Genomic DNA, 13310 nt, shown 5'->3' on the forward strand with positions numbered 1-13310 from the left:
TCCCCCACTCATCCCCTCCTTTCATTTGAAAAAAAAGAAAAAACAAATCTCACACAGGCTTTTATTGCTATTCTTGAACGAGAAGCAATGAGCCCAGCATTGAATCCATTCAATATTTATTAACCATTAAGTACTATAAAGAAACAAAGCAAACCAGGTGCTGGTGGCTCATACCTGCAATCCCAGATACTCAGGATACTCAGATCTAAGGATCTCAGTTCAAAGCTAGCCTGGGCAAGAAAGTCCATAAGACTCTCCAATGAACCAGCAAAGTATCAGAAGTGGAGCTGTGTGGCCTAAGTGGTAAAGTATCACCAATCTTGAGAGAGAGGGGAAAAAAAACTCATGCTTATAATCTCAGCTACTCAGGGGGCTGAGATCTGAGGATCCTGGTTCAAAGCCAGCCCAGGCAGGAAAGTCCAGTTTGTGAGACTCTTATCTACAATAAACTATGCACAAAAATAAAATAAAATAAAGCCACAAGTGGCACTGTGGCTCAAGTTGTAATTAAATGGTACTGGCCTTGAGCAAAAAGAAGCTTAGGGACAGTGCCCAGTGCCCAGCCTCAAGACGGGGGGAAAAAAAAAAGAGCTCAGGAACAATGGCCAACCTCAGAACTGGTGCAATAAATAAACACATGCATGCATACACAGGGCATAAACAGAAGCGTGATACGTTCACACAACATAATGCACACATGCATTATGCTACAGAGAGAGGTACACCATGACACACCGACACTACCTGATGAACACATCACCCATCAGGCAGCCAATAACCCCAGACACCCTGCTCGGGGTCAGGTGAGGTGGGCAATTCTGGGGACCCTCTCTTGGACCTCTCCTGTGGTGCCTGCCGGGCTGTCACTCACCTGGAGGCGCAGTGGGGGGATAGTGGCCACTGAGTGGGAGTCTAGGGGAGGAAGAGCAAGCTCTCTTTCCAGAAGGATAACAGGAAGGATGGAATGGCTGGTCCACTAGGAAGACTGAAGACCTCAGCTCAAGCTTGAATACCATGAAAGGCACCCGAGCCTGGGGCAGACACCTGCATTTTCTCGCTGGGCATGTTGCCCACGCCTTACATCATGCTCTAACTAACCGCCTGACCTCCCTGTGGGCCTCCGTGGCCTGGCAGGAAAAGAACTATCCTCTCCTTCTCTCCCTCCTCAGGAGACCAGTGCATTCTCTGTTTAATCTCGGCTTCCTTCCTTCTTCCCAGAACTCATCCCTCTCCCAGAGACCTCACCTCAGAGTCTCCTTCTCCTCTTAGGAGTTAACAGCTTTTTGTTGCTCTGTTCATTTTTTTTTTCCTAAGATGGAATCCATCTTGTCTAAAATCCCAAGACCCTTCAGAGGCAGTGATGGGGTGATGAGGATAGAACCCCTGATGTTTCTAGAAAGTTCATCCTCAGAAGGGAGAAAAGTATCTCAGGCTATCGCTGCAGGCATTCTCGTTCTTAACTTTGTGGCCCTTGACCTGACACCACTGAGAATTTTGTATTTCAACTGGTCACTAGTGGCTTACCCCTGTAATCCCAGCTTCTATGCAGAAGGCTGAAATCTGAGGACAAGATTCAAAGCCAGCCTGGGCAGGAAAGTCCAATCATGAGACTCTAATTTCAAATAATAAACAAAAAGCCAGAAGTGGAACTGTGGCTTAAGTAGTAGAACACTGTCTCAGACAGAAAAAGGCTTAGGGACAGTGCCCAGGCCCCGAGTTCAAGCCCCAAAACTCTCTCTCCCTCTCTCTCCCTCTCTCTCTCTCTCTTTCTCTCTCTCTCTTTTTCTCTCTCTCTCTCTCTCACACACACACACACACACACACACACAATGACATGTTATGAAAGATTAAAAATGGTAGAGCAAGCTGGCTTTGGCAGAAGAGGAGATGGCTTTATACTAGAAGAATCTGATATTAGACACAATGACTGAATATAGGGTTCTCCCAAAAAAGGAAATTGGAGACAGATGCTCAGCTCTCTTAGAAGACTAAAAAAAAAAAAATGGCCAGTTCTGGAGCTTGAACTTAAGGCCTGGTGCCGTCCCTGAACTTTCTCAATCAAGGCTGGCACTCTGCCACTTAAGCCACAGCTCTACTTAACAGTGTTTTGCTGGTTCATTGGAGATGAGAGTCTCACAGACTTTCCTGCCCAGGCTGACTTCAAACTGCCATCCTCAGATAGCCTTCTGAGTAGCTAGGATGACAGGCATGGGCCACCTGCACTCAGCTTAGAAGGCTAAATTCTACAAAAAGTTTTTCACCTGAGCACCCTCTCCTTCCACCCTCCCAAAACACATGAGCCACCAGTGCCAGGCCTCAGATCTCTCTTCCTTATCCTAACTCTGTTTTATTTCACTGTCTAATGCTTTCACATGAATATGGCAAACAAAATCCACCCCAGGTTGTATTGAGGACATTAACTGCTCCAGGGTGACGCAGAAAGCACAGACGATCACCACACATCATTTTTTATGTATCATAGGTTTTTGTTGTGAGTGAACCAGGGAGAGAGTTTAAGCCCTGTGCATGTGATGAGAACATCAAATTTTGCAGATACAATGAGGGAAGAAATAGGAGCATTGGGGGAGAAGCAAAAGTTGCTATCATTTCAACATTTAAACTTTTGTGTATGTTTAACTTTTTCCTAACAACTTCTGTGTGTGTGTGAGAGAGAGAGGGGGGGACAGAGAGAGAGACAGACAGACAGACAGACAGACAGAGAGGGAGAGAGGAAGAGAACAGCACATCAACACATCACTTAAATGCCCTGTATGCTGAAAAGATAGGATTCTACCAGGAACAGTGACTCACACCTGTAATCCCAGCTACTCAGGTGGCTAAGATCTGAAGATCGTGGTTCAAAGCCAGTCCAGGCAGGAAAGTTCATGAGATTCTTATCTTTAAAAAAAACTGCCTAAAAATCAGAAGTGGAGCTATGGCTCAAAGTAGTAGTGCACTATCCTTGAGCAAAAAAATAAAGCTCAGAGGCAGTGCCCAGACCCTGAGTTCAAGCCCCAGGACCGACAAAAAAAAACAACTAAAACTAAACAAAACACACAAAAAAAGGACAGATGTGCAAAGGGAAATAATCTCAGTGCTCTCCAATATAAATTACCATACATTGTTCTCTGTGATGCCCTAAAACAGCTCCTGTGTATGGATCCAATTATAGGTTTGATAAAACTGTTACCTAGATGTCTTGTGGTTTGGTTTGGTTTGGTTTGGTCTTTCCAGCATTGATTTTCACAGCTGAGGACTGAACTTGGGGCCTTGCCCTTGCCAGAGCAAGTGCTCTTCCACTAACAGGATTCTAGATCCTCACACTCAGCGAGACCAAAAGAGGATACTCTGAGGAAAGAAACACAAAGGCGCAATGCCCAAGCGCCTCTTCATATTTATATAAAGTAATATACCTATCTACTAATATACTTCAGAGATGAGGAAATAGATATATGTCTCTCTCTTTTCATCTTTAGTTTTTGTGATGATTTTTATTTTCTTTACGTATGGAGTATTCGTGTGTACATCTTTGGGAAGGTGGCGGAGAGGGCACGGGACTGGAGGGAAAAGGGTGAAAAGTGCAGCAGTGGAGCTCACTAGACATTGATGAAAGTAAACTATACAACTCATGGGAGGAGATGGGAGGGAGGGACTGGGAGAGAGTGAGGGTCCAGAAGTCACTGGATGAACTGGGGATATGGCCTAGTGGCAAGAGTGCTTGCCTCATATACATGAGTCCCTGGGTTCAATTCCCCAGCACCACATAAACAGAAAATGGCCAGAAGTGGCACTGTGGCTCAAGTGGCAAAGTGCTAGCCTTGAGCAAGAAGAAGCCAGGGACAGTGCTCAGGCCCTGAGTCCAAGCCTCAGGACTGGCCAAAAGAAAAAAAAGAAAAGAAAATCATTGGATGAAAGAAAATGTACTCATTACCCGACTCGTCATTGTAATCCCACTGTACATCACCTCTATAATAACAATAAAGTAAATTAATTCTTTTTTTTAAAGTTGTTACCTAGAGTACATTTTTTTAGATAAGGATGCTTTTTAAGCCAGATGTGACTTGGAGAAAGCACTGTTCAGGAGAGTAGTAGAGGCAGAAAGCCAGGCCCCCAGTAAGCATTGGTCCGCTAGGGGTACAACCCTTGAACTCAGGGCCGTGGGAAGCCCAGGGTCTAGCTTCATTTTTGATGAAAAAAGCATCTGGTGTAAACTAACCATACAACTCATGAAGGGGGGCAGGAACTGGGGAGAGGGAAGATGGGGGGAAAATGAGGGAGGAGGTAACAAGTTGGATACATAATGCACTTGCCTTGCATGTGAAACTGTAACCCTCTGTACTTCACTTTGACAATAAAGAAGAAAAAAATTATGACAACAAAGTTTTTTTTTTAAAAAAAAAAAGAGCATCTCGACCTGTTCATTACTCTTTCAAGCTGAAAAGTAATTTCCCAAAAGGAATGTTCTATGCCTAGCGTTCTTGTTTGCCAGATGCTTGCGTTGGGCTATAAAAGCAATGTTTTAAAACGTGTGTGTGTGTGTGTGTGTGTGTGTGTGTGTGTGTGTGTTTCCTGGGGTTTGAACTCGAGGTCTGGGAGCTATCCCTAAGCTTTTCATGCTCAAGGCTGGTGCTTTACCATTTGAGCCACAGCACCACTTCTGGTGTTTGTAGTAGATAAGGCTCTCACAGACTTTCTTGCCCCAGGTTGGCTTCAAACTGCGATCCTCTGATCTCAGCCTCCTGAGTAGCTGGGGTGATAGGTGTGCGCCAGCAGCTCCCCCAGCTTGCTTTATGAATTTTTCAAGGTGAACTCTCCTCCTTGGGCCAACCTATGAAGAGCCAAGCCATGGATCTGGCTGACTCTGGAGTTGAGGGCCTCACCGAGACTGACCATGACACTTCCTGCTTGGAGCTCTGCCTTGCAGCATGGCTGCAACGTCACCTGGGCTCAGACACCGAGGAGAGGAGCAAGCTGTGACTAAGACCTTGAACAATTCGGTATGGTTCCTGCCCCAAAGCCCCGGGGGGAAAAACCTTAAAAAAGAGATGGGGGGTGGGGGGAATTAATCCAGAGGGAAAAATAACACCATGAGCCAGAGAGCTCTGGAGGACATGGAGGGGAGAGGGAAGGAATAAATGTATCTAGTGAAAACGATAATGCTACAAAACTATGAGGATTTAAAAGGAAAAAAAGTGTATGTGTACAGTGCATCTTGATCTGTGTCATGGCTTCAATATCTTCACCCCCCTCCCTTCCATCCACCTCTTGCCTTATAGTTCTCAAGTCTATGGTATAGACAATAAATTCTCGCCTGCATTCTCCCCTTCTTCCCCCCTTCTTTCTTCCACCCCTCTCCCCTGGCCCCAACTCCCTCTTTCAAACACACATTTCCTGGTGCTTATTTTGTTGGGCTTTGACTCAGTCTATTGAAAGAATTATACTATTGGCACTCTCCATACGCTTTATTGAACGGCAAAATAAATACCAATATGTAACCTAAAATTAAGTAAAGGAAAGGGCGGGTGAGAATGTTGAAAGGGATGGCATTGACTCAGATGGGCTGTGTTCATGAAGTGCTCCTTTGTACAACTACTTAAAGATAATTTCTTTAATTACAAAAAATAAAAGAATAAAAGCATTTTCTATTTTCAGTCCCCTTGTTCCTAGAGGACCACGTCGCTCCGAGAAGAGACACAGTGGAACAATTACTATAATGAGGCTATCTGGGAATTGGACCTCAGAGGGCCTGCAGATAGGAAATATGGATCCTCTCACCCAAAGCTCCAATTTGAAAAAAGTCTTTTGTTTGGTGCCACATCCTTGCTCCTCTTGGCAGCTGACTTGCTTCTCCCAGTCCTGGTGAGCAAAAAAAAAAGGACCCAGGAAACACATTGCTGCTCCTGGTTGGATGCAGGGGGGAAAGGAGGGAGTGTGAGTGAGAAGGAGGGGTCACCAAGGGTGAAAGCTATGCAACCTGATTAAGACAAAGAAGAATAATCTAGTCACTTAAAGCATTCAGGGCCATCGATCTGTGGGGTCACTCCCAATCTCTGTCCTTCTTCTGGGCCTTCCTCTTGTCACAAGTGTCTCTCTCTCTCTCTCTCTCTCTCTCTCTCTCTCTCTCTCTCTCTCTCTCTCTCTCGGTTCATATCAATCTGTCATAGTTCTTTGGGGAAAATAAGATTGCCCTTTAGCCAGGCACTGCCGGCTCACACCTGTAATTGCAGCTACTCAGGAGGCAGATCTCAGATCTCAATTCAAAGCCAGCCCCAGCAAGAAAGTCTGCAGGACTCTTATCTCCAATTAACCACCAGAAAACCAGAAATGGAGCTGTGGCTCAAAGTGGTAGAGCACTAACCCAGAGCACAAAAGATCAGGGACAGCTTCCCAAATCCTGCATTCAAGCCCTAGATTGCCTTCATTCTCCTCCAGCCAAATCTTCAAGTATTTATGATCATCGTTCCATTTCCTTTTCTGTGCTTCTCCATTTCTCCCCAGAAGTTCGTGAATCTTTCTATGATTTATACTTCAGGCTTTATGAATAAAATATATCAACTCAATACTACCAAATAATTTTTTCTTGCCTTCCTCTTTTCTACATGGTCATCTTTTCTCATTTGAAACTTTTCATTTTATATTTCTAGATATTGGTGGTTGGTTATGATTTAAAGCTCTTTTTTTGGGGGGGGTAGGTTATGGGGTTTGAACTCTTGGCCACTGTCTCTGAGCTTCTTCACTCAAGGCTAGTGCTCTACCACTTGAGCCATAGCCTCCAGTTTTCTGGTAATTCACTGGAGATAAGAATCTCATGGTAACTGCACCCTCTTTGCACAACACCTTGTAAAAAATTTATGTTCAATTAATAAAAAAAATAAAAATAAAGAGTCTCATGGACTTTCCTGCCTGGGCTGGCTTTGAACCATGATCCTCAGAGCTCAGCCTCCTGAGTAGCTATAATTACAAGTGTGAGCCACTAAACCCAGCTTAGAGCTCTTTTTCTAGCTGGTCATGAGAAGGAAAACTTGTTGATCCTGGCAAGTAACGAGTTGCCAAAATTTTGGGGGAAAAAATGAGCATTTGACGTCCTGTTGTTTGAATGATAAGTGTCACAGCACTGTGTTCTCTCTCTTTTCTTTTCTTTCTTTATTCTTTCTTTCCTTCTTCCTTCCTTCCTTCCTTTTTCTCTTTCTCCCTTTCTTCCCTCTTTCTCTGGGTAAACCCAGCAGCCTCATGGAAAGACAAAAGCAAACAGGAAATGGACACTTTATTTCCTGGGAGTCACAGAGGACACTGCTGTGCATTCTTTGCTCATTGGCCCCTTCCTGTCCATGTACCTGATCACTGTGCTTGGGAATCTGCTCATCATCCTGGCCACCATCTCTGACCCCTGACTGCACACACCCATGTACTTCTTCCTCGCCAACCTGTCCTTCATGGACGTCTGCTTTACCTCCACCACCATCCCCAAAATACTGCTCGACATCCAGACCCACAGCCAGGCCATCATCAGCTGCGAGGGCGGCATGGTCCAGATGTTCTTTTTCATTGTGTTCGGGTACCTGGACAACCTGCTGATCACAGCGATGGCCTATGACTGCTTCGTGGCCCCATATGTCACCCCCTGTGCTACACAGTCATCATGAGCTAAGTGAAACGCTGGCTCTGGGGTCCTGGCTGGTCAGTGTGATGGGTTCCTTTCCAGAAACTCTGACTGTTCTGAGGCTCTCTTTCGGCATGCACGTAGACATCCCACACTTCCATGACCTCCCTGAAGTCCTGATGCCAGCCTGCTCTGACACCCTCCTCAGTACCATGGTGGTGTCTTGCATCACCCTGGTCCTGGCAGTGTTGCCTCTGGCGAGCTCCCCCGTGTCCTACTCTCAGATCTTCTCCTCCATCCTCAGTGTCCTAGGCCGGGCAGGTACAGGCCTTCTCCACCTGTGGCTCTCACCTGCTGGTTATCTCCCTGTACTATGGCGTCATCCTTGGGGACTATCTCACTTCTGTGGCCACAGCATCCTCCCGGCTGAGCCTGACAGCCTCCGTAGCCTCCACCATGGTGAACCACCCCCCCCCCCCCCCCCGCATGCTGAATCCCTTCATCGACAGCCTGAGGAACAGGGATGTGAAGGGGGCCCTGGGGAGGCTTCTGGGCAAGATGGCGCCTCTCAGTGAAGGGGCCACAGGTGGCAGCATCCTTAGGAGTTAGTGACGTGGGTGCCACAGAGGACCCATGGAGCCGCCTTGATTCCTGCTGCTGTGATTTATCCTTAGCGGCTTCCTTTCAGATCCATGCTGCCCTAGGTTCCCTTCTACCATGTTTTATCTGAATCACCCTTTGTTGTGGGGCACACCTGGAAGTCAACTAGCTGGCCCTGCCTGTTTCTCAGTCTTGAGGCCACGTATGGCTAGGATGGCGGTGCCTAACAACAATGCGCAGCTGCTACAAGTGTCTTTGGTTATAACCTGGAGGCGGTTCTGTGGGCTGTGACGCCCCGGCTCTTCTGCCCTTGATGGACGGCTAGCTTATGCCTCCCCTTACAGTCCCTAGATAGGTGCACACCCCTCCCCTTCCTGCCGATCTTAGACCTAATTGGCTCCTGTGCCTTATATTAGTGGCACGTACTTCCCCAATAAACGAGATCTTGTGCTGACTTGACTCCCAGGCCGTCTGATTGTCCTCTGCTGAGGGAGGGCTGAGTGCGGGCGGTCTGCCGACCCTTTCCTTTCTTGGCTCGTCCAGTCTGGGCGTGCCTTCCCCATCTCTCCCGAGGGTCGGGGGAGTGTGGGGGGTGGGGGGACTAAAAACCCCGACACTTTGTAATATTCAAGCTTTAATTTTAACTCTCTCTGCTCTTCTTTGGGGCTTCAACTCAGGGTCTTTCCTTTGTTTGGTTGGCTTGCATGGCTGTTACTCTCCCACTTGGAGCCGTGCCTCCAATCCAGCTTTTTTTTATTTTTTGGCTGAGTATTCTGAAGATAGAGTACAATGAACATTAAAGCCAAGTCCAGCTTTAAACGGCAGTCTTGCCACTCTCAGCCCCCTGGGCCTGGGCTGAGCCACCAAATGGATCTGGCCATCATTTTAACACTTGATGAACACAGCTGTTTCCCTCAGTTGTCTGTCATAATGACTTGGGTTGTTTTTTAATTTAGATATGTACTTTGATATATATCTGTATACATTGAAGGGTTGCAATATAATTCAATACCTACATGCAGTGTTTAATGATCACTCAGGGGAATATGCAATCCATTTCCTGAATTATTTATAATTGCTATGGACTGAGAAAGCTCCAAACTTCTGTCTTCTTTTTTTTTTTTTTTAAGGACATACCTAATGAATTTTTCCAACCAAGGTTAGCACTCCACCTCTTGAACCACAGCCTCTCTTTCAGCATTTTTGGTAATTAAATGGGAATAAGAGTCTCACATGGGGCTGGGAATGTGGCTTAGTGGTAGAGTGCTTGCCTAGTATGCATGAAGCCCCGGGTTCCATTCCTCAGTACCACATACACAGAAAAAGCTGGAAGTGGTGCTGTGGCTCAAGAGGTAGAGTGCCAGCCTTGAACACAAAGCTCAGGAACAGTACTCAGGCCTTGAGTCCAAGCACCAGGAGACAAAAAAAAAAAAAAAAACAAGAGTCTCACAGACTTTTCTCCCTGGGTTGACTTTGAACCCAGATATGAATCACAACTTCCTAAGTAGCTGGGATTACAGGTGTAAGCCACTGACTCCAGGGTTAGGTTCTAAGCCTGAGGACCAGCCCGTTCTTCACACCAACCTGTGGCTGGCACAATTGAACCAAGTCCCTACCTTAATTGTGTGACTGATCATTCTCTCCTAGGAACAGCTGAGGTTGTCACTGGCAAAATAAAATAACCCTTAGATAGGCAAGGCCTGGTTGTATTTTAATTACCCCTGTTCTGACTCCTAGGCAAGATAAGCACTCTCTCCTTCACTGATAGACCTTTACAAACTGCCTGCACATGGTCAAACATTTTGCTTTTTTTTCCCCACAGGCTAAGATTCACTTCTTTTTTTTATTAATTAAATTTTGTTGATAAGGTGTTGTGCAAAAGGGGTACAGTTACATAATAGGGCAGTGAGTACATTTCTTGTGATATCTTACACCCTCGTTTTTCTTTCCCTTCCCTAGATCAGGTAGGCATATATACAATACCCAGTGTACCAAAAACATATAAAGTAGCCACGTGGCATACACCGAAGAAAATTCACATAGAACTTTAAATATAACGTCAACAATAGAGTTTGCTTATCCTTGTCTTATATGATCATACATATATAGCTTTTGAGCTATTGTGATCCACTGAGAGGTCTATTTTAGACCTTTTTATGTTTAGTAGTTGTTTGGTTTTAGTTACATAATGTAAGGTAGCTGACCCAAACCTGTGGGAAATACCATTTGACAAGGAGTTTTTTGTTTTGCAGACCTGGTCTCTGGTGTCCCTCCCCCACCTTAACAGTCAAAAATCAAGGAGATCATGCCCCTTTGTTTTCTGTGTTCTAGGCTTGTCTCTCTCAACATTATTTGTTCAAGTTCTGACCATTTTCCTGCGAATAACCAATATTTTATCATTTCTAATCGCTATGTAGTATTCCATTGTGTATAGGTACCACATTTTTTGGATCCATTCATCTGGGGCATCTGGATTGTTTCCATATTTTCGCTATTGTGAATTGTGCAGCGATAAACATGGATGTGCAGATGTCTTCTTGATATCCTGAGACCTGTTGCTCAGGATAGATGCCTAGGAGTGGTATGGCTGGGCCATAGGGTAGGTCTATGTTGAGCTTTTTGAGGAACCTCCATACTGTTCTCCAAAGTGGTTGTACTAGTTTGCACTCCCACCAACAGTGGAGAAGGGTTCCTCTTTCCCCACACCCCTTCCAGCATTTGTTGTTGCCTGAGTTCAGAGTATAGGCCATTCTAACTGGAGTGAGGTGGTATCTCAGAGTTGCTTTTATTTGCATTTCCTTTACTGCCAGAGATGTTGAACATTTCCTCATATGTTTCTTTGCCATTTTTATTTCTTCTCCTGTGAAGTCTCTCTTTAGCTCCTTTGCCAATTTTGTAATTGGTTTACTGGGCTTGGAGGGGCTTAGTTTTTTTAGTTCTCTGTAGATGACGGATATTAGGCCTTTGTCTGTTGCTGTGCTGGTAAAGATCCTTTCCCATATGGCTGGCTGTCTTTCTAGTTTGGTGGCTAAGACATTTTGCTTTTAATTAATGCTGGTATCTGTATTTAAAGTTTTCCTCAGTAAAATTTATTGTAAATCCCTTGTGACTCAGCTTTTGCATAGGCGCCCTCTTGTGGCAGACCTCTGATTAGCCATTGGGTTGGTAACAGTCCAAGCACAAGTAAAAAAAATCTGGAATGGACCCAAGATCTGACATCAATTGATAAAATATTAACTTTCAGGACTGGGGGCGTGGCTTAAGCGGCAAGGGCGTAGCTTAGGCCATAGAGGTGTGGCTCCTCAAGAGGACTTACCTCAAGGTTTGGGGCGTGGCTCAAGCTGTGGAGGGTGTGGCTCACACAGTAGGGCTCTTGTTAGGGGTGTGACCTTGATAGGGCGTGGCTCAAGCAGTACAGAGCATGGCTCCGTTCTAGGGCGTGGCTCCGTGCTAGGGGGCGTGGCTCAAGTGGAAGAATGCCTGCCTGGCTGGTGCAAAGCCCGGAGTTTAAACCCCAGTGTCACCAAAAATAAGATAGTAAACCCTGACTTTTTTTTTTTTTTTTTTTTGGACCCACATAAGACTAAAAATGGGAAAGCAGAGAGTTAGAGTAAGGGAAAAGAACAGGGGACAAAGGCGTGACCGTTACAGAAGTGCATTAAATATAAGTGTGGAAAGTAGACAATGAAACCCACCAAAGATTGCTAATAAGGAGAGGGGCTAAGAAAGTATAATGTAAATGGGGTGAATTTGACCCAAGTACATGAAGGTTGTAAATATAATACAGATTTGCATAATTAAGGCTAATAAATTGGTTTATAAAAAATAAATGCACCAAGATCCAAATTTGTAATGAGGTATCTTTGGCCACATCTTGCCAAGAATGGGTTGAGGTAGAAAATAGTTTGAAATCAACTATTTCAAGTTCTGTGAATTAATGTTAGAGACATAGTGCCTAATTTTCTTTCCTTTTCTTTTCTTTTTTTCCTTTGTGCCAGCCATGGACTTTCCTGCCTGGGCTGGCTTCGAAATTGTGATCTTCAGATCTCAATCTCTGTAGTAGCTAATATTACAAGCATGAACACCCAGCTCTTTTCCTTCTTTTTAACAATTGATATATACCCTTGTCTTATGGGGTTTATTGTGGTATTGGTGCATATGAAGTAATTGGATTATATTCACCACTCTATAGTACTTCCTTTTCCCTCTCTCCTTGTTTTTGTTTTCATTTTTGTTTTTGTTTTTACTATTTTCAATGGGTTTTTTCATCCTGTTTTCATACATGCATATAAAGCACTGTGATCACAAGGTGCATTATATCACTATATATATGGCATACTAAAATCCACTAAAAGCTGTTGAAACTAGGAGGGAGGAAAAGAAAGAGGAGGACTTCATCTGAAAAAAATACAATATATGTGTGTGAGAGAGATTTCACAGAGAAACCTGTTTAATTAAAGTTTTTTTAAGTACTTTGATATGTTTTATTTTGGTGTTGTGGTGCACATGCGTGTGTATGCGTGTGCATGCACATGCGCACATGGAGCACACATGCACACATGGACACCATGGCCTCATTTGGCTTTTTGTTGTTGCTGCTGTTAATGTGCCAATCATGGGACTTGACCTCGGGTTCTAGGCGCTGTCCCTGAGCTTTTGTGCTCAAGGCTAGTGCTTTCCTTCATTGAGCCACAGCACCACTTGCAGCTTTTTCTGGGATTAATTATAGACCAGTCTCATGGACTTTGCTGCCCAGGATCACTTTGAACCACAATCCTGAGATCTCAGCCTCCTGAGTAGCTAGGATTATAGGTGTGAGCCATGGCACCCAGCTGTTTCTACCATTTTCAATCTCTGTCTGCAATGAGGCATTAACTCAGTGGAGCTGGGGGGTATGCTCAAAGCCTGCATTCCAAAGGAAGGCCTGTCTCCTAGGAGATGATCTCTGACCCTTGGAAGAACCCATGTGGTAGGATTATCTATAAAGCAAGGGCCTGACCATTGTATCAGCTACTAGCTACAAACAATGAGATCTGTGGGGAATGCCTGGCTCCAGTTGTTCTTTGGAGACACTGGAATATAAATAGTGTTAGAGGCATCTGTGGTTCTG

The 13310-nt window shown here is 44.9% G+C and overlaps 1 pseudogene; it reads left to right on the forward strand.

Moving 5' to 3' along the window:
* The first annotated feature begins 7397 nt into the window (after positions 1-7397).
* Positions 7398-8209, forward strand: LOC125347704 (annotated as a pseudogene).
* The last annotated feature ends 5101 nt before the right edge of the window (positions 8210-13310 follow it).

The sequence above is a fragment of the Perognathus longimembris genome, chromosome 3 (assembly GCF_023159225.1).
Source record: "Perognathus longimembris pacificus isolate PPM17 chromosome 3, ASM2315922v1, whole genome shotgun sequence".
In the NCBI taxonomy this organism is placed as follows: Eukaryota; Metazoa; Chordata; class Mammalia; order Rodentia; family Heteromyidae; genus Perognathus; species Perognathus longimembris.